The 21,910-nt window shown below is 37.5% G+C and overlaps 1 protein-coding gene across 3 annotated transcripts in view; it reads right to left on the bottom strand.

Annotated features, from left to right (window-relative positions):
- CDK6 (cyclin dependent kinase 6) overlaps window positions 1-21,910 on the bottom strand; it is a 216,966-nt gene that overhangs the window by 118,912 nt on the left and 76,144 nt on the right. The window lies entirely within an intron of this gene.

The raw sequence follows: 21,910 nt of genomic DNA, 5'->3' as shown, positions 1-21,910 counted from the left end.
AGTACAAAAGAAATTTCTCATAGAAATGTATATAATCTAAGTGAGTACAAATTCAGATACAATGCTTTTGCTCTAAATCCAGCCTTTTAAATCGTACTGCCCTCAAAATGGAAATTTACATCTCATGTGCAGGTGGCTCACTTAGATTATATACATTTCTATGAGAAATTTCTTTTGTACTTTTTTTGTGCAAGTCACTTGTAACCTTTGTGGGCCTTGGTTTTCACATCCACACAAATGGAAATAACTTCAAAAAGGAGTGACTTAATAATATATACTATATATTTTAACAATACACAATTATATAACTAAGTAGGATGGTAAATATTTAAGTACTTTATATAGTATAAAGTACACATGCATAATGAATTGCTACCATTTATACAAAAGAAATATGAAGCCCTTACTATGTGTAAGGCATTGTGCTAGGCGATTTTACACATAAGCACCTAAAACCGGGTTCCAGGGAGCTCCTCTTTTAATGGGGAGAGAAGACATAAATACACACCTACACGCTTCAAGTAAGTGTGTGGCGAAGATCACAAATGGCATAGAGTAATGGCATACAGGCACTGGGTGAGCACGGAAGAGGAAGCAGCATCCAAGCCCATCTTGGAGGTGGGCTACCATTAGGTTTGGTGTTGGGAAGAACACAGTCGCAGAGGCTCGGAGGATGGCAAGTGCTTAGGTATTTGGAGACCAGCAACAGACCCTGGAAAGGGTGCACTGCTAACCAGGACCACATTGCCACAGCCTTTACTGCTGGGCTGGTGCAGGGAGTTTACAGTACCTGACCCTGTAGTCAGTGGGAAACTGGTGAAAATATGTAAAAGAACAGCATTAGTTAGCATTGCTACTTTAGCAAATAAAATGGATGGTAGGTACTGTGAGGAGGCTATTATTCTGCTCTGGATGGACATAAGACAGTTAGGGTCTGAACTAGAAGTGTTAGAATGGGAAAGCAAGGGGAAAGGCGATTCAAGAGACAAATGTAACATGCTTATTTTCACAGGTCAACTTTAATGAGTCATCTTTTGAAGGCTCTGCTACATCTCCAGGTTACATACCTTGGGCCTGTTATTTAACTTCCCTTCCCCTAGCATCTAGCCTATTGTCCTCATCTGTAAAATGGGGACAACACTCACTGGTAGGGTGGTTATGAGGACTAAAAACAATGTGTGAATTTCCTAGCTTGGGTAGCGGGTCTGCAACTATTGCCACTAAATCAAGAGGGGGACCTACCATTAGCAACGGCATCTGGCAACACCCTTAAGTTCAGATCTATCTAATTTTCTCCAGTTAGCATACGGACAGCCTCCCATATTCCCGAACAGTCATTATTAAAATCAACAAACGCAACTGTGTGCATATTTAGAGAATACAATCTGTAAAATATTTATTATTCGAATTAAATCAAGTGTTATGTTACCTGTTCTTAATTTTGAAGGTCTAAAGATTGCGAGAATTTTATGTCTAGAAGGTCCTTAGAAAACATATGTTATTATTCATTGAATGTATAATGTCTCTTTTTGTAAATAACTCAACTTTCTAAGGTGGCTTTAAAAGTTACTTTCTAGCCTGTACTTGGACTGATTTCTCTATGGGAACTCCAACTGCTGAGGTTCCCTCCAACTGTCCTGTGGGTGCATTCACAGGACAATAACCGTGTACTATACAAACACAATACAAATTTTTGCTTAATTAACATATATATTCAGAAGCTACTGCTGAGTAGGGAAAAACTGCTAATGAACTTTCTTACATAATTAACTTTGGTTGCTTTCCCAGCTTAACAAATAGGAACTAGAATTTGTGATATTATTTCCTCATGTTATCCATTAATGCTGAACTGTGTGCATTCCAATACAGAGAGGGGGAGAGGAACAAATGAGAACTCTGAAAAGAACACTTAGCTTCATTTGGTCAAAAACGGTCTTTACAAGGGTTTTTATTATAGGTCATAAAACACTGCTTACCACAATGTACCTCTTTTTTGAAGAAGAAATCTTTGCAGTGGTGAGAAGCCGAAAACAACACAGAGTATTCGTGCCTGCCTCCCATAAACACATCTGTGCATATTATCTGTTTTGGGTGCAGCTGCATGTACAGCTGTTTATGGGGGCTCAGAAGAGGAGGCACTTCAACATGTTTTATTTCATGTTGTTGCAAGGACTGCATTTTTAAGCTAATGCCTGTTAGGAGAGACGCAGCAAATGTATCTCCAAAGGGAGGAGGGTCATATGTTCCTCGCTAACAACTTCTTCAAACTACAGGAAGAAGCAACTCTGGGTGGTCATGTCTAGTCAGGAAAAGCATGGAGGCTAAGAGAAAAGGGGATCCTTAGTCTAAATGAAACTGAAGAGCTATTCACCGAGGCAAAAATGAGAACTAGGTTAAGAGTCTAATGACTATCTTTCAAAAGAGAATTCAGCAAGGTAACATTAAAATAGGCATTAGGACAGGAATTGCCCAGGGAAAGACGGCAACACTGGCTGGGAGACTCAGTCTCCAGAGAACCCAGTCAGTTACTTCCTTGGACTGGCTGCTATCTCTGACGTGTCCCTCTTGCCTTCAAATCTTTTCTTGACCCACCTAAAACTCCCAGTCAGTTTTTTGAATCACCCTCTCTCCAGGCACCACAAAATCCTCCTCCACTTCTCTTTACGTTACTGGAACTCCAATTGCTGCAACGGTAACAGTTTTTTTATAGTTACGTCAGAGTTTTCTAAAAGTAAAGCCTGATACTTACACTGAACTTTCAAGGTCTTACATGTTAGTAAGTACCTGCCCATCCCTACTCTTACGATTATAGCTGCTGAGAGAAAATCATTGAGCAAAGGCTGGAGTGGTTACACATAGTGGTCAATTTCACCTGGGCTTTCGGTATTACCTTCTCTGGGTCTCTGGTAAGCTCCCTTTTCTGTTGTCCATAATGGTTACTACAAATAGCGGCCATTTGTTTGTGTTCTCAATCATGTGTCTCATGTGTCTCAGAAGTATCTGCCTTTGCCTCCCCACCTCATTCATTCATGGCTCCCGGCATGACTGAGTCATAGTCTGAGGTATCCCAAGTCACGATGGCAGCTGGGGCTGGTCTCCTCTCTTGAGTTTCAGACATGCAAACTTCAAGACTTCCTGCTCATGTTGTCTAGAATATTCCACAGCAATTGCAATCTCAGTATGTCCCAAAATAACAAGTGTCTTTATCCCATCAAAATCTGTTCCTCAACCTGTATTTCTTACCTCGTGTAACGGTACCACCATCCACCTAAATGATGGATCCAGAAATCTGACATTTTAGATTCCTTTTCTTTCTCAATCACAAAGCTAATTTATTTCTAAGTTACCTTTCAAATCAGCCCTTCTCTCCCCTCTCCACAGTCCTCGTCAAGTTATCAGTCTCTCTTCCCTGGATGACTGCAATGGCGTTATAATACAGATGGCTCCTGGCTTTAGATTTAAGCATCTTTAATCTTTTTTCCACAGTGCTGACTAAGTGATATTCCTAAAATGTAAATGTGAATCATACATAAGTCCCCTGCTGTTCACTATAAGACAAAAGTAGAACTTAGCTTGCTACCTAAAGCATTTTAATGTCCCATTACCTAATTACCACTGGTTTCATTTCTGGCTGTTTCTATGCTCGAAGGTGACCTGCTCTATTATATCTTTGTCCCTCTGCAATGCTGTTCTCTATGCTTAGAATGTTCCCCTCCATTGCTCTACCCCCAACACACACATTTTGTCTGTCTGGCTGTTTTCAATTGGTCTTTCAAGACTTACTTTACACCTGGGCCAGGTCCCAGGCAATTCTCCTCACGCCCACAGGCTAAGCTAGGCGCTCCCCTTCCATAATCTCACAGCACTCCTAGTAACAGTTCTGTTACAGAACTTATCCTACCTGACTGTAACTGTGATGTCTCCCTTGCTAGGTTGGAGTCCCTTAACGCTAAAGAAGAAACCGCAAGTGGGGATGGGGCGAGAAAAATAAAGGGGCGCCCTAGGCATTTTATAGACATTATTTTTTTCCCCAGGCACTTTATATACATTACTTCATTTAATTCTCACAGCAACTCTTTGAGTAAATTCATATGCAGTCATTCTAAATGTGTCACGGGCCAACTCTGTGGCAGGTGCTGTGCTAGGCTGAAGAGCAATGGTACCTGGTCTCACGGAGTGCAGAGGGGAGGGAGAGGCTGATTCTAGGAGGCCAAAAAGGTGCCTACCACACAATGTCGGCTCCACATCTGACCAGGTGCTTGAGCTGCTAATGCCTCAGGCATCAGTGAATAAGTATGAGGGAGATGAACTATGTTTTTAAAATATGCCATGGCCTAGCAATTCCACTTCTAGGAATTCATCCTACAGAACCAGTGGCACAAATTGATAAGTCGATACAAAGAACATTAATGCTATTTTGTTTGAAAGAGTAAAAACAATGAAAACACCTAAAATGTCTACCAATAGGGGAATGGTTAAATTATGATGAGTCTACAATGTAATTAGGAAGAACTTGAGTAATTCTAACATAAACTAGATAAATCGATAGCGAAAGAATAAGCCTTAGGACTACATATAGCTCGATAAAAGAAAAGTATACATATTTATGTATGTGTGGATATGTCTGTATCAAGATAGCCAGATAAAATATAGGATACTCAGTTAAATTTGAATTTCAGATAACAATAAATAATTTTTTCAGATGAATATGTCTCATGTATTGCATGGGACATATTTAAACTAAAAAAGTATTTGTTGTTTACCTATTGTTCAAATTTAACTGAATCTCTTAATTTTATCTGCCAAGTCTGGCAATCCTACCTGAATACATATAAAAATGTTTGGAAGGAGATAGTTAAAGGTTGTTACTTCTGTGTATACATATACACATTTAAATGACAATTTTTAAGTTTATGGCCAGCAATCTTTTGAAAATATAAAATTTAATGTCTCTGAGAATTTATGAAATGAGAAAAATCCTATAAGGATCATTTAAAAAAAGAAACAAACGGAAAGCAGAGAGTTTTAGAATTTTTAAAGAAATGATACATCATTTTCTAAATTATATTAAATATTGTTTTATGTCAACAGATTACTGCTGCTTAATAATTGTTTGTTTCAACCCCACTTCCTGATACAGATCCTACAGAAGAATAGGTGGCTCAATAAATTTTATACTTTAATATTTAAAGTAAAAGCTAGAGGTGGTTCTGAAGGACAATAAAATAATCCATTCTAGGGAAGAGGTAATGATACAAATAATTATTGGGTTGTTTTTCAGACTTAGCTTAACAGTTGAAATGTTTTAGAATGAAAGCTAAATCAACAACTCCCTGTGAGAATAATCCCTAACTTTTTTTAGGCACAGAGTCAAAAGTGTAGAAGTTTGCAGGCAAAATAACCAACATAAAAACCTGAATTGCAGTTATCACAACAAGACGTTATCTTGCCTTGATTATTTCCAATCCTTGCTTCTTTCTTCCTGTTTGTTGGAATCAGCATATGCAGTCTTTCAAAACAGTTTCTGAAACATTTCATCTGGCCGCTAAGACTGTAAGCAAGCAGGCAACTGTTTACCAGAGATTTTTAGGGTCACCTCAGACTGTCACACATGACACTTGTTGGTTTGCCGAGAGATACCAGTCTGCCAGTGCTCAAGTTTCCTTAAGAGCTTATACTTGAATGTAGTTTGCTTTTTTAAAAAATATACTTTTATTGTACCTCTAAGATACATATGGTTTTTATATTCCCAGCATCACTCCCCACAGACACTCCCTTCCCTCCAGCCCCACCAGACTCTAAGCATTTATAAAGCTAAAAGATAAGCTAAAATTGTTTCTTCCTTCAAGTTTGTAAAACTCTTTTTTTTCTCTTCTGGTACTGTATTTTCAGCCTTTTTCTTTTGGTAGAAAAAAATGCACAATGGAAATTGAAAGTTTTTAACATTAAAAGCCTAATTATGAGGTTTGACTATCTGTCACAAATATTTATAGTTTGTAGTTAAAAATATTTTATTGGAGACTTAAAATGTACCAGTACAGAATGTTAAAATTCCATATCGTAAGTTGTCAAAATAGGCTAAAAGGGCATTAGGGAAAGCTTCTGCCTCTATATTTAAAGTGCTCGTATATAAGGATGGTCCAAGTGATGATAAAATCATCTGATGCTCTGATGAAGAGAGAGAGGAAGTATCTCATTCAAAGTCCTACATATTGGGAGATTTTAGCACTCCACATATCTGACAAATGATATACCCACAATATATAAAGAACTCCTACAAATCAATTAGAAAAAGATGCACACCCAACGTTTAAAAATGGTGAAAGATGTGAACAGGCACTTCCCTAAAGAGGAAATCCAAATGTCTGGGAGCTTATGAAAAGGTGCTTACCTTCATTAGTCATCATGACACTGAAAAAGTATAAGACACCACTATGATGGTTTAAACTGACAAAATCAAGTGTTGACAAAGACATAGAGCAACTGACACTCCCATAGCACTGATGGAGAATGTTCTACTGGTACACAGAAGAACAAAAACTTATCTCACAGATATGATGCTGAGCAAGAGAAGTTATACACAAAAAAGCGCACGCTTTCATATGAAATAAGCCAGTGTAGTGATTACCTCTACGGAGGTGATTATGGACTGTGAAGGGGCATGAAGCAGCCTCTGGAAACGGCTTTCTGATCTAGTAAAACATAATCAAGTAGTACACATGCTTGAGATCAGTGCACTCACTTTATTATATGTCTCTTACACCTCAGAAGAAAATCTGTCTTTCCAATATTCATCCAAATATGAGAAGTTATTCCAGTTCAGGCATGCTATTCGGGACCTCCCTGGCAGGCTCATCATTAAAGGCTTCATGGACCAGGAGAGAGATCTGTTTTCCCTGGGGATGTGCTGCTGCTTACTTCCAAGGAGTATAATCACTTCACCTAATTTCCACCTGTGTCAATTTCTTCATTGGTATATTAGAAAATGACATGTTTTTCTCATATTCTATGATAATAATTAGGTAATATACGTGTACATAAGTGCTTTGAAAATATTAAGTGCTACATGGCTGTACATGTTTACCCAACATTTGGAAGAATCAATTTCTCCAAATAATGTAAAAGATGGCAATATTATTATCACTGCTAATTCTCTGACAATTCTCAATTTCTTGAAACATAAAACATCAAAAGTTAATTATGAATTAGATTAAAAGTGTCCAATTCTCTTCCTTTAACCCTACAATTCACTGCAGTGACTTGGGGTTCGGGCTTATGAGGTTCTGATTCTGTACCTTTCTCTCTGGGTGACCCTGGGTATGTTTGTGTATTTCGTCAAATTTAAAACATCATATAATTTAAGATTTACTATTATTTTAATGTACCACTAAGAAAGAAAAATGATTGCCAATTAAAGTATGACACAACTCTTATCACATAGATGTTTTAATTATACATATTAAAAGGGCTCTTTAAACTTCTGCAGCTTTGGACTTTTATCATCTATCATTCTTAAGTATATATCAAATGAAAGTTTGATAAATGAAAATTTAAGTAAAATAATTTGATTAAGGAATTCCAAGAATGTCTTCACACTCATCGTTCTGCTCATTCTCATCACATTTCCACATAGTTTTCCATGTCATTTTTCCCACACAATTCTGTCTTCTGTACAATTGAGAGTACTGATTGTTGAGCGATAGAGCTCCATGTCATCTCTAGGATCTTCATGCACATCAATGACTAATTCTACAAGTTCTCAAGCACATGTGCAATCACCAACAACTCAGTCATGACTGGAGCCCATTGACAGTGACTATAAAATGCATTCCAAAATGGGCATCTCAGAACTGATGAAATACAGTACTTATCCTCTATCAACCCCAGTTTCCACTTTAATAAAACAATATTTATCCCCACAGGGTTGTTATAAAGATTAAATTATATAATGCTGAGGTAACATATTCTAGATTTAAAATAATTTTACATGAAAAATTTTAAAAATGTGGCATCATTATTTCCAGGAATCCATGTTGTTAATAAGTCTGTTGCTTTTTCACTTTGGGTTGAAAATATGCTTCATATTACAATTTATTTATCCATTCAGCTTGCCAATAAATATTCACTGAACAGTAAATAGCAAAAGAATATGGTGGGCATTCAGCTAAATTCTGGGAATCCTAAATTAAGAGTCTTTGTCAATCAAAATCTAGTATAGCTATAATAGTCTTTAATCTACCAGTTTAGCAATCCTATCTGACATGAAAATGAGACTAGATCAGAAGACAATTTTTTAATGAAACTAGGCTAACCCCTAGAGATTATTACATTTCTCTTTATACGCATTTAAATCTTATTTTTTTATCACAGAAAAAAATATACGAATACATTTGTTATGAAAAGATGCAAAACTTAAACATAGAGTTGAAGTTTGACTTGGCCACCCACTAGACTGCCAGATAAAACAGATGATGTTCAGATATATCATGAAACTTGCTCTTGCTCTTGACTGTTTAAGAGAAACAACTAGGACCAGAAACTAGGCTCCTTAAAAACATAAACCTTTGGGAGGAAAAAAAAATGGCGTAGATGATAGAGGCTCTGTTCATTCCTTTGGCAACCAAATCAAAGTTGTGACTGAAACAAGGAGCAGCAGCAAGGAAAAATCGCCTGAGATCTTGATAAACAAGCCATACAACTAGGGAGAAATCCAAGAAAGCACCCTGCAACAGCAGAAAGTAGGACGGGGCGAGGACGCAGGGCTGCTCAGTGAAACGGAGGCTGCGGCAGTAGGAGATACCTCTTAAAGAGGCCATGTCTGCAAGCGGATTCTCCTGGTGACGGACCTGCTCACTCTGAGCACCAGTGCCAATTAGGCTGCGCGCAGGGGGAACCAGGGACTTACAGGGAACATTGTCGGAGTGAGGGCCTAGGCGAGACTCATTCTGTACAGAAGTGCCAGCAGTATCCATTGTTCCCTGTTGAGCCCTCCCCACTCCCAGTGCACGGACACAGCGCCGCCATAGCCGGGACGTCATCAGACTGGATAACAGAGATCGCTCCACCCAGAGGATTCCCTGAAACTCCGCCTCCCCCAACTCGCGCCCCACCCAAGCCACATCCTGGTATATCCCCAGTGAGTCAGGTGCCCCTTGCTGAGCAGCACCTAGACTCACACTGATGGCATCTGGCCTCGGTTTCTGGTATGGGCTTTTGAGGCAACTATAAGCAAAGCATCTGTGGATTGCTTGCTGAATCTTGACAGGTGGCCCTGGAGGGGTAGAGGCTTGGGCTAAGCTTGGCCTGCAGCTGAAGCTCTCTCAGGACTGTGCCACTGGACATCTACTTCACAAATCCACACTAATAAGACTGAGAGACTTAGGAGCTTTGCTTAGTAAAAAGAAGCGGACACAAAAAGGCAGCCAAAATGAGAAGACAAAGAAGGAGAAACCATATGAGGGAACAGAACAGAGATCCAGATATAATGGAGTCAGGTAATCTAACAGATGCAGAGTTCAAAACACTGATTATAAAGATGCTCAATGAACTTTTGGGAAGTGTAGATAAATTCTGTGAGAACTTCAACAAAGAGATAAAAAAACATAAAAGTGGAAATGAAAATTATAAAAGGGAACCAGTCTGAAATGGAGAACACATTATCTGAGATGAGAAGTATATTAAATGGAATAAACAAAGGAATAAACAAAATGAATAAAGAAGAGGATCAAATGCTCTATCTAGAGGACGGGAAAGCCAAGGACACGCAATCAGAATGGCAAGAGATAAGACACCAAGACTATAAAAATAATTTAAGGAGCATATGTGACACTATTAAGGATCCAAATATCCGTCTGATTGGTGTAACTGAAGAAAATCAAGATGTTGAATAGCTGTTTGAAGAAATAATGATGGAAAACTTCCCTAACCTGGTGAAGGAAATGAACATAAAACCCCAAGAAGCTCAGAGAATTCCAAAAATCAGAGATCCAAAGAGGCCTACACCAAGACACATCATAATTAAAATGCCAAAGGTTAAATACAAAGAAAGACTATCAAAAGCAGCACGAGAAAAACAGACAGTTACTTACAAGGAAACACCCATAAGACTGGCAGCTGATTTCTCAAAAGAAACTATGCAGGACAGAAAGGCTTGGCACAAAATATTCGACAGGATGAAGACCCAGGATCCACAACCAAGAATAATTTATCCAGCAAAGCTATCATTTAGAGTTGAAGGACAAAGAGCTTCCCAGACAAAAATAAGCTAAAGGAATTTGTTACCACCAAGCCAGTATTATAGGAAATGTTGGAGGGACTTCTTTAAGAAGAAAAAACATAACAAAAACAAGAATAAAGAATGGTAACAACTACATTCCTATCAATAAGTACCTCAAATGGAAAAGAATTAAGTGCTCCAACTAAAAGACAGAGTGGATGAATGGAAAGGAAAACAAGATTCCTACATGTTGCCTACAAGAGACTCACTTCAGATTAAAAGACACACACATACTAAAAGGAAGGGGATGGAAAAAGGTATTGCTTTGAGGGACCTAGAAGGTATTTAAGTCAGACAGAGAAAGATAAACACTATACAATTTCACTTATTTGCGGAATCTAAGGAATAAAAAGAACAAACCAATCAAAAACAGATTCACAAATATAGTGGACAAGTTGGTGACAGACAGAGGGAAGGGGGATTTGGGGGGCTGAGAGAACGGGGTGAAGGGTTAAAGAAGTACAAATTAGTCGCTGATGCATGGCCACGGAGATGGGGAGCACGACATAGGGAATGCAGTTAGCATTAATATGTTGGCTAGGCGGAGGGTCAGGTGAGGGAGGGAACAGCTGAGGGGATTGTTTTATGAACTCTATAGATGTCTACCCAATGTACTGTATACTTGAAACTAATTGAAATCAGTAAATTAAAAAAAAAAGGATGTTCAGTTAAATCTGAATTTCAGATAAGCAATGAATATTTTTTTTAGTGTAAGCATGCTCCAAATGTTACTTACACTAAGCATACTTACATTACAAATTTTTGTTGTTTATTTGAAATTGAAATTGAACTACACAGCTTATATTTTAATTGGCTAAATTGGGCAAACTTACCACCTATTCTAACCTTAGGGTGTCTTCCACAGAGGGAGCCATTAATATTGGTTTGTTTTATATTCTTCAAGATTTTGTTCTGTGAATTAGATGAGATACACATGTATTTCAGATAAATGAGGCCAGGCTGTCCTCACAGTTCTAAAATTGCTCTTTTTTCCTTTTCTTCACTCAACAATATGCTTTAAAGGTTATTTCTTATAGATCTATGTCATCCTTTTCATTTTCACAAAAAAATTCCATATAGTATTATGCCCCATTTGGCCGACACCTACTGATGAACCCTTAGGTTATTTTCATTTTATCCCCATTATAAATTTTTGTTACAGCCCACTTTAGTGTTACACCAAACTTTCTTATTCATATCTCCTTTTGCACTAATATCAGGGTTTATCTGAGAACTGAAAATGCTTAGTTACTGAATATATGCAGTTTTAGTTTTAATAGATACTATCAGTTGTCTCCAAAATGCCGTACCAGTTTATACTCCCACCAGCAGTACCTGAGACTGTCCATTTCTTAACAGTCTCATTAATACCTGACATTATTGAACTCTTTTTTCTGGCTTGCCCCAATTTTATGGGAGAAGGATTTCACTATCATTTTACTTTTTATTTTTCTGATTACAATGAAGTTTGGGTAGCTTTTCATATTTATCAACCAGCTATTTTTCTATATACTCGCAACTCATCTTTTTAATAATCAAAGACTACTACCAATCTTATTGGACTGTATTTTGCAGAATCCATCTTTTTTCCTATCTTAAAAAAAACAAAAACAAACAAAAATACTCAGAACATTTCCCATTTCCAGTATTTTGGCACTTCTCTGAGATTCCATAAATCCTCAAAGGTTACCTGGGGCTCAGCTGTGGCAGCCACAAGTTCTTGCAACGCCCTCAGATATAATTTCCCATTTCCCAGGCCAAATTCAACAAGACTAAAGTAAATAATCACTTCTTCTCCAAACTGACAATTGCTCCATACTTACTAGTCTCTGTTTCTCCCTTACACCGGACAACGAGTAACCAAGTCCTGTTCACGATTTCTCATTTCTTTCCATTTAATCACCACTGCTACCTATTCAGTAGAGACCCTGATTTTTTCATTCCCAAAAACAATGGAGCAACCTCTTTGATCTCCAGTTGTAAGCTCTCCTAAATGAGCACATCGCCACCAGATTAATCAGTTTCAAATACTATAATCATATCAGCCACTCACCCCAAAGCCTGCCATTATTTCCCAGTACTTACACAATCAAGCCCATTTCTCTGTTTAACTGACATTTTGTCCTCATCTCTCTGATGTGCCTAGCCAAATGCCATCTTTCCCCAAGTGAAAATTTGCAACTCTTCAGCAAGACTTCCAAATTCTGGCTTCTTCTGGTTTGTGTTACTCATGTCTCAGAGTAACATCTTCAAGGTACTACACAATGGCCACTTTCTTCATGAAGCCAGTGCTTATGTTTTCGTCTGAATTCCTATAGTACTGTCTTTTTAACACCTACATGGCATTTTTCATATACCGCCTTATCTAGTGGCTGTTTCTCTATATATCTGTTTCCCTTTCTAGATTTTAAACTGCATAGAAACTATGTATATACTATACGTTCAAGTTATTTAGCACAGTGGCTTGAACATTCTGTTGCACAAAGATTTATAGACTAAATTAGTTACAAAACTAAAATATGTTTCTTTGCTAGATAGGCTTTCTTGTTCCCATTTAAAGCATGCCAATAAAAGTTGATGCTTGAAATAAATCAAATATTAGAATATTTTAAAACTTAGCATTTAAATTTGATCAGCTGCCACTAGGAAAATATGACTACAAATTGAGGGAAAATGCACAGATGTTAAATATACTATATTATTCTCAGGGCTTTCGCTCTTTAGGTGTTCCAGTGGACAATGGAAAATTCCTAAAATCAATTACTTAGACTTATGATGGAATATTGTGTGTTCTATACTTAGAAATTTCAGAGATAAAAGTTTATAGAATTTGAAGGGTTTTTTTTTTACAGTAATTCAGGAGGTAACTTGTCATATCATAAGTAAAAAAGAGATAGAAGGAATTGCAAAGAGGCATTTTATAGCAACACAAGATCCAAACAAGAAAGAAGAAAGGTCTTTAGGGATGCCAAATAGATCGGTGACCTTGGCGGGTCATTAAGGCCACCACGCATTATCTACTTGGTATTACTCTAGGCAACTGTGATAAGCTACTGTCATCACCAGTCAGTCAGATCTCGGAGTAGCACTGTGATTGGTTTGGGTCTCTAGATTTGAAAAGTACACGGGGGTAACTAGAACATCGTCCTTTATATTATTAGGATGCTTGACTGTTTATAAAATACTTTATACATTTTAACTCATTTGATTTACACATTTTTATCCTTCTTTTACAGATAAGGAAACTGAGGCTCAGAGAACTTAAGTGACTTCCTCAAGTCACATAGCTAGTAACCAGATGTCTCGTTGCCATGGACTTTCTTTCTCCATATCAAATATAATAAAATGAAATAAGCAGATAATGTCTTCACGGCCTGAAGACCTTTAAATAGTGTAGTGCTTTCCCAAATCTAGTTGAGGAGTTGCTTCCTGATGCTCCACAGAAGGCAAATATTTAACTACTTGTTTTCCCTTCCCCCAACTCCCTATCCACACCTGTGGAATTCATGAAATTGTTAATGCAAAGTCTGCAAGGTGGTTTTGCAACTTAATGTCAACTGAGAAAAATATATATATGCTAGTGTTCAAACCCAACCTCAAATTCTTCAGGGTAGGCATGCTAAATTCTCATTCTTTTAATCACCTGTGCATTTTTTATACAGAGCCTCTATTGAACCTCCTTTACCTATCTCACAGGGAATGTCTGACTGCTTGGCAGCACTTGCCTTGTGTGTCCTGTTAGTTTTTGAAGGCTTTCAAAATTAAAAAATAAAATTTACTTATTTTGGCCATCCCTAGAGTCCTGTGATAGCACAGCGTTTCGCATATAGAAGACATGCAATTTTTATTGAATCAAATAAAAACCATGTATTTATTTGACATATATCTCTATTTGACAAATATGCAAGTAACTGTGCCAGAAGCTACGGGGGAAACAGAATAAGGAATACGAACTTTAATAGTGCATGAGCATTACTGAAATGAAATAGGAAGACAGAAATCATTATAATTCTTCACGGAGGAAAAGAAATACACCTGGAATGAGGATGTAATTGAAGACAATAAAATGTGAAGAATGAAAGTTACAGCAAAGAAAGCAATATGGATCCTGGGGTTAGGTCAGTAAAAATGAGGGCAAAGTTCAAACTAACATTATTTTTAGAGGGCTGTATAAGTAAGTATATAACTCATTCAAACCAATAACAAAATGCTTAATTATAAATTATAGTATAGGAAATAATTCTATATAAATAAGAACAAAACCACATTTCTATGACTTTTGCAAAGTCTTTTGGATTAGGCTAATACGACCTAGGTTACAGTTCTAGTACTAGTTCTAACTGCATGATTTTGGGCAACTCACTCAACTTTTTTGGGATTCACTTTCTTAAATGTAATGTGGGAAGGGTGGACTATATAAATTCCAAGGTATTTTCCAATTTAATTTCACTGATTTGTATGTAAGTGATACCTTCAAGCCTCTAAAATGCTCTCCTGAGGTTAAAAATCGATCCCTCCAGTTTTGTTCACACTTTAATTTGTAGATCCTAGTAGATAAACTTTGTCAACTTCTCAAGATTTCAAGTTGAGTTGGCACCAAATCATATTTAGGAAATTACAAGAAAGAGTAATATGGGAATGGGATAGATGTACATGATTTATAAATAATAATACCGCATCCCAATGACAAAACCTTATTGCAACAAACCATTTCCGAAGAAAAGTCAAACAAAGAAGTGGATTTATATCATGTTGTGGAAGGTGAGCCTTTTTCAACATCCCAGTCATCTTTTGGGACCTGATGGAACAACTATAACACTGGCTTTGAAAGTCTGTCCTATTACATTTGCAATATAAATTTCAAATGCATTCTAATCTGTTTTTACAAGCCCTGCTTTGCTTTAACGCAGCTTTCACAATGTAAAAATGTACTTGGCATGAATGAGGTAAATAAAAAAGGATTTAATGATATTTAATGATAGACTTTATAATGGATTATTAAAACTATCCCTAGGTTTTGAGGCACAGTATGGATTACTAGCTAACCAACTCTAAGGTATATTCCTACAGAGATGTCACATTTGATCATTACAGGAGTCGGCAGTAAAAATAACAGCCTGGGAGGCCTTCCTGTTTTTTACAAAGAAAGCAGATATAGATTCTAATATCTATAAAGCACTAAATAAATAAATAAATTCCAGGAGCAGTTTCTGAACTGCTTAGAGAACAATGTAATATAATTCCTTTAAAATATGAAAATTCCATTTTCGGTTGTCTCTCACAATCTTCATTTGTTCTCAAACGCAAGCTTAAGACACTAAGTCACACAGAAAAAACTGCTAAGAAGTTTGAGGTGATGATAAAGCTACTATTTCAGATGCTAGACTATTACTGATATTTTAAGCAGGAAGGGATGTTTGTCTTGAACTAAGTTGGGCTGTAATTCACAATTGCCGTGAGGTTCGTTGTGTCATTCTCCCAAAATTAAAAAAACAAAAAGGGCAGCACCTTCTCATTAGAGAGAAGAGAATTTAATTAGAAATTATCCTGATGTAGACTCTTTTCTCAATGACATCAATACGGCAACAGCAATCATAAACAGGTGACAATTTAAAGATTTGTGGGGAAATATTAAATAGTGATCACACATGCGATTCTGTTAACTTTTTACAGGATTGTTATGTTAAAGAAACAAGTTGTATCTTCGCAAATATACTATATATTCCTTAATGGTTTAAAAGTAAATCTGCAGAAATAAGGGTATATTCTACTTAACCCTGAATATGATTTTAGAGGTGTTAAACAAAACACAATATTTGGAATGAACAGCCAATATCTAACAAAAAGACCCCAAACCAGAGACCCAAACCAGGGTCTGAATCCTATCATTGACACACCATGGGGTTTAATTATAATAAAATTAAATAGATTTGTCTCCATTTTGTTTCTGAGTTTACTTTATACATTCGGAGGCTTGTAATAATTAAAATTATAAAAATAAATTGCCTTAATGGCCCAGAGGGCACAGAAATGCTAAAGCATTTATGTAAATAGGGCTTATTGAACAGCACTGTCAAAGATTATAAATTATATTTAATCCTATAGATTGTGCAAGAGTCACAAATCCAGCTCCTGGCTTTTTACTTGTGTGAACTTGGGCAAGTCATTAATTATTAGCTGGTTACGCCAGCTGCCTCCATCTGTAAAATGAAGGCAGTGCTTCCCAACTGCATGAGAACGTCCCAGGTCACCTTTGAAAAGTTTTCTCCAGAATTTAATCGTTTTAAAAATCCAAATCCAGTGAAGATATTGAATAGGAAATATTAATTTTCCTTAAACTTGCAGACTAGACAGTGTTTTCCAATGGCATTACAGAAGTTGAACTACTCAACCATTCGTGAAAATAGTCATGCCAATTGATTCACTAGGCTTGTGTCTACATGAGAAAGAACTCAGAGGGTAAACAGGGGATAAGTTCTGGGGAAAAGAATGCAGTGAGTCATTAGGACTAGAAGTGAAATGAAATGCTATACCAAATCCTATTGAAACATCAAGACTTAAAGTGAGAAACTACTTTTTCCCATGAGAACTCAGCAACTATAATTTTAATGGATGCTAGGAAAGATTTTCGAGTTTTTAGTTGACATATTTAAATGCAAGTGTTTCCAATGAAATATGCCATTTTATAAAATATAGTCTCTATTAATTAATGCCAAAACCAAGAGAATTTTTATGGAATTACATATTATGGACACATGACTACCAAAGCAGTTCATCGCGATTGATGTTATGATTCTGAATACCACAGGCATTAGTAATGATTCCGTCCTGTCCCATGATGTTCAAGCCAATGTTTTTTGTCTAATTGGCTCATCATTGTTCACTAAATTGGTATTTTCTCTGCTGTCCTGTTTCCCATCATCTGGTATTCCTCTGGAGCCTACACAATCTTCAGGTATGTGCTTCAACTGAAGCCTGACACTGTTTGATCAATCCTGAAATCAGCCCTAAGAAACAATCCTGAGAAAACAATGGTATTTAAACATGAATAAGTATAATTTAGTTTCTATATGTTCATTTTTAATGGAAAATCTTATAGTGAATAAATCTACTTCTGAACATCAAACTGGGACATTAACTTATTACTGATTCTACTTTGTGATCTAATATTTAAAAGATTATAAATACCTAAAGAGGTAAATTTCCCAAATCTGTACATTATTTTGACATTAACATTAAGAAATATTTTTATGTATAACTTACAATAGAATAAGACAATCTAAAATTGGCATTTCTTGGTCTAACAAGGCCAACTAAAACTGGTGCATCAAATTTACAGCCTGACATAATGGCAGAAGTTGACTATGTCCCTTACTGAAGAAAGTCACCTCTACTCCAGATTTGTGGTTCCTTGCTATCCTTCCTGTCAAAAGGGCAGAGAGACCCCTTTGTTGCTGCTGTATTAAGCCAGCCCATGGAATGATATAAACAGTTTACCTGGGAAGGAGACTTGAGTTCTGCCTCTGCCTCACTGTGAGATCTTGGACAAGTCTCTAAACTCCCCGAGCTTCTGATTCCTAACCTATAAAATGAGGCTCTTAGACTAGACAATGTCGTTAGAACACTGGAATAGTCTTAACATTCATCAATGACAGTATCTCCAGGCTCTCCTTGGTGATCATGCTACCTCTTCTTCCATATAGGAATGGATGAAATCTAGATAATATGACACAGTATTATTGCTACTTAATTATCTTAATGGTGGCTCCTAGCCCTCACTTAAAGTCATTTTAAATGGTGCCAGAATTTTCCTCAGTAACATTAAGTAAGAACTCAGTGAAATCCAAGTGTGATTATTCCTTCCAATTTTTTTGTCCTTGGTGCAATCATATAGATGAACATCAGCTCATGGCTCCTACTCTCATCATTATTGATCATTTTCAGAACCCCTGTCTGATAAAGACATACTCATGCCTCTGAGCAAAATGGTATCTTTTCAGAAGAGAAAGTTCCAACTTCATCAATCTGAACCCAATTCTCGTTGGAGTTAAAACATTGTAATAAACCATTCTCTACTTTTCTTTAAATAGTTTTAATGATTATTTCAGACAAACAAGTTTTAATAAACTTAATTTCACATGGGACTGTCTCCTTTATCTGTCCCATTGTGCTGGCAATCAGATTTTCACTAGACAAATCAACCCCAAACCAAAGCGTGCTTACAAAGGTTAGTCAAGACTCTATTTGGATAACAATAGCTTAATCATCTCAATCTTTGAAACATTTCAGTTTTTGGAAGCCTCTAATTTGAGTTTCTTTTCTCATCTTGGATGGCCTTCCTCCTCTAAAACTGGTTCTCATTTCCCAAAGCTCTTGTCTGTGCTCTAAAAACCACCAAAGCTCGTGGTGAAGACTGCTTGACAAAACTCCGTCAGCAAAATCGATCTCTTTGGAAATGGGAGCTTTCTGGAGCTCACCGATTTTAACGACTGCAGTTTGAACTGAAGAGGAGTTTATTGCCTCTCTCGTCCCCTTCCCTGTAGCAGTAAATTACCAACGATTAAAGAGCTAGTTTCCCTTCACCCTCGGTGCCCCCACCACTCTTCTCGGCTCCCAGCAAACACATAAAAACGCTCCCCACAGGACAAAACCCGCCACCAAGGCAGCAGCACTGTGGTAATTTCCCAAGGCATTATGATTGATAATGATCAGCAGAGCGTGGGATAATAGCTCCCCTTAATTTACCGGTCCCTTTGAAGGGTTAAAATATGGCAGATGTTGATAGCTGACACTCCTTGCAACAGGAAAGACACATTGCTGTGGGGCCCACTTCTAGGCTTTCCCTTCCCCGCAGCTGTCTGTGTAGAGCTAATTGTATCCACTTGTTTAACCTCGGGGAACGTCTGGAGGGGACCCAGTGCCACAAGGGTACCTTTTTTTTTTTAACGGTCATTTCCTCTCTGGTGTAACTTGCATGACAGTATGTGACAAGCAGAAATTAATGGGGACACTGCTGTGCCAATTCCTCCTGAATTGCTGACACTGGCTACAGGCTGCCTGTTTGCCACCCAGCCAAGACCTCACATGAAACATGGCGAGGGGCCCACAGCTCTATTCACCAACAAGCCAGCTGGTCAGTGATGAGAGGAGCCGAAACAATGTGGGGCGCACAAACCAGGAAGAAAATGCTTTACGAACTGCTTTAAACCAAGGAGGTAGCATTTGCTGGGAGTTAATATGCTGGTTTATTTTCCTGAGTGGCAAACTGCAGAACTCCAACCTCCAAAGTACTTTAGATATAAGAAGTATTCGTCTTCCAAGGCCTTCTAAGATATATGTTAAGACAGGAATGTCATCCAGGCAAAAGGAAACCACATGAGATTCATCTCCAAGGAATCTTTTCCAGCAGGCAGCTTCCAGGAAGCCTAGGAGCCAAGAGGGTATCTCTTGCCTCTAGCTAACTTTCATATTGCTACTCAGTTTTAAAATTCTATGCATGGGGTATCTTTTCCACTCTTTCTCTCACGAGCGCACGTGCATGCACACACGCGCGAATCTTCAGTTCAAGCCCATTAATTGCATATAATGTTTTGCAAGATTCGGAAATGCCCCAATCTTGGCAAGATCCACTTTCTCCTCTTAATATAATCAGGAATCAAACTGCCAAGGTCACTTAAAATGGTGGTTCTGTTATAGATTAGGCCTTGCTGATTTCAGTTCAAACAAACAAATAAAGGCACATAATTAAAAAAAAAAAAAGACACGGCAGAAGATCACCTAACTATGATCTTATAGTATGGCTCAAAAGTCAAATTTAAGGAGAAAAAAATGGAAAGTTGTAATGGGAAAACCATACACTAGTAAACGTTTTATAACAAATTGGGGAAGCCCTAAGGGCATTTCAAAAAGACATAACAAAGAGGCTCCTCAATTTTGTGTCTGGGCATAGCAGAGACAATGTGGGGCGTACCTCTAAAGTAGTGGATACTCTTATAAAAACAAGAATCTATTCGATTCACTTTTTCTTTCCTCTGAAGTTTTAAAGTGTACTAGTTGATATGAAATGTAGCCAGTTTCTAAGAAAATAAGGACTACTCATAGCAACCAGGGAACTCAGCGAATGAACAATGTGCAGGTTTTGTTCTAAGTTAGACAGTCCTATTGTTTTGGGGAGAATGATAGCGGAAGAGAATGCAATCACCTTAGGGTTACCAGGTTGACCCTGGGGAGGAAGAAGACATGTGTTTCCACTTCCAAGAGGGCTTTTAAAGCCAACATTAGAGTGGTGGCCTCACGATGGTCAGTTCCTTGGCCACAGAGAGTTAGTTACAGGGACAGACAGTCTATCTTTCCACCAGCAAATGGAATTAACACAATTCTCCAACTCACCCTAGCAAAAAGCATAAGACCAGAGACAAAATAAAATGGTATGCATGACCACTTCCACCAGATAAAGGCTCTGGGAATAACTTTAGTGAACGGGCTGTTATTTCTGTAAATATAATCTGTGAGAGACCTACTGAATTTAGGAAAGGTTTAAATGTTTCTAACTCAGAATTGGAATGTAGACCTGGAAAAGACACAAAAGAAGTAGTCATGGAAATGGAAATGCTAATCTCTTAAACACATTTCCCAAATATACTGGTATATAATGCTATCTGAGCCTTTTCTTTTTTTTTATGTTCACTGCCAACATAGTCTTTAAGAATCCCTGCTTTCTGATCGCAAAGTGATATTTTAATGAAAGTTTAAACACTCCAAATTCATAGGGTGCTGAGAACATACTGTCTAAATAATAGGTCTTTTTTTGCCAAGACCAATGTGGAAATGTTAATAAACAGGAATCCATTCAACTTCAGACATTCTTGGTTATGTGACAATTAGATGTGTGAATTGGAATCTCTTAGAATTGATTCTTCAAATATTACCAAAGACGTGTGCGTGTGCAATCCTGAGCTTGAATCGTGATGCCCAAAGCTTCGTCTCTGGCAAGAGGTGTGTTGTGGGGGTGCTTCTTACATCACTTCTCATCAGTTAAAATATTATTCACATTTATGAATTCAGTTCCAGTTTACGTTTCTGGGCTCCCAAGTTTTTCCAGACTATAAATATCCTCTTTAACAATGCCAGAAGGAGTAAAAGAATTCTACACATGGAACTGAATTACACAGATACATTTTAGAATGCATATTTTTAGGTTAAATAGGAGATACCTGTCTTTATTAAAATAGCCTCTCATCTCATGTGCCACACTGTAGTGGTCAAAACTGCATGGCTAGTCTAAGGCTATCCAACAGCACACATGTACGATTTAAGAGTTAGGGACCTATGAGTCATATTTTAAAAGGCAATCCAGCAAGCAGCTGGGTATAACACATTTACAGGCTTCACAGCCCTCCTCAATGCTTCCTTAGGCCTCTTATCAGAACAAGAAGAATAGAGATCTCTGTTATGGCTTTCCTGCGGCAAGTAAAAGACAAGGCGAAGATTTTCCAGTCCATTTCCCTTGGCAACATGCTCATCAATCACCAGAGGCAGGACTTGGTTATTATTCTGACTGGAAGAAAGAAAGCTCAGTAGTTTCTATATGAGTGAAATGGGACTCTCGCCTACCTAACACTTTTGCTTATCATC

The sequence above is a fragment of the Pteropus vampyrus genome, unplaced genomic scaffold, assembly GCF_000151845.1.
Source record: "Pteropus vampyrus isolate Shadow unplaced genomic scaffold, Pvam_2.0 Scaffold4, whole genome shotgun sequence".
NCBI lineage: Eukaryota > Metazoa > Chordata > Mammalia > Chiroptera > Pteropodidae > Pteropus > Pteropus vampyrus.
Note: the sequence above shows the minus strand (reverse complement) of the source record. Positions and strands in the feature narration are given on the sequence as shown.